Below are 949 nucleotides of genomic sequence, written 5' to 3'. Positions count from 1 at the left end.
AGTATATGAAGAAAAACATGGCATCAAGATTGGAGGAAGAATCATTAACAACCTGAGATACGCAGACGATACAACTTTACTGAAAGTGAGGATGACTTGAGGCATTTACTGATGAAGGTTGAAGAATACAGTCTGCAGTATGGATTACATCTCAATATAAAGGAAACAAAAATCCTCACAACTGGATCAGCATCACAATAAATGGAGAGAAGATTGAGGTTGTCAAAGCATTCATGTTGCTTGGTTCTACAGTCGATGCCAATGGAAGCAGCAGTCAGGACATTAGATGGCATGTAGCATTGGGAAAGTCAACCACGAAGGAACTGTTTCAAGTGCTGAGGAGCAAGAATGTCTCCTTGGGAACTAAGGTGTGCCTGACAAAAGCTATGATGTTTCCAATCATCTTGTATGTATGTGAGAGCTGGAGAATGAATAAGGAAGACCAATGAAGAGTTCATGCTTTTGAGTTGTGGTGCTGCCGAAGAATGCTGAAAGTACCATGGACCGCTAAAAGAACTAACAGATCTGTTCTGGAGAAAGTGCACCCGAAATGTTCCTTGGAATGGCCAGACTTCGTCTCACCTATTTTGTTCATGTTGTCAGAAGGGACCATTCCCTGGAGAAGGATGTCATGCTTGGGAGGGTGAAGGGTCGACGAAAGAAGGGGAGGTCTTCAACAAGATGGATTGACATGGTGGCTGCGATGAAGGGCTCAAGTATAGCAGGGATCATGGAGCTGGCACGGGATTGGGCAGTGTTTCATTCTGCTGTGCCTGGGGTCACTATGAGTCAGAAACGACTAGATGGCACCTAACAACAGCAACAGGTGTAATTATTATCCCTATTTCCCCAGATGAGGAAATTAGGGTTAAATAGAGTAAAAACATGTTCAAAGGTACAAAACTGGTAAGTAGCATAAGTAGATGTCAAACTTGGGTAGCCCATGTGG

The sequence above is a fragment of the Orycteropus afer genome, unplaced genomic scaffold, assembly GCF_000298275.1.
Source record: "Orycteropus afer afer isolate SDZICR_OR568_19922 unplaced genomic scaffold, OryAfe1.0 scaffold00391, whole genome shotgun sequence".
Lineage (NCBI taxonomy): Eukaryota > Metazoa > Chordata > Mammalia > Tubulidentata > Orycteropodidae > Orycteropus > Orycteropus afer.
The sequence above is the reverse complement of the archived record's forward strand: the minus strand, read 5'-3'. Positions refer to the sequence as shown.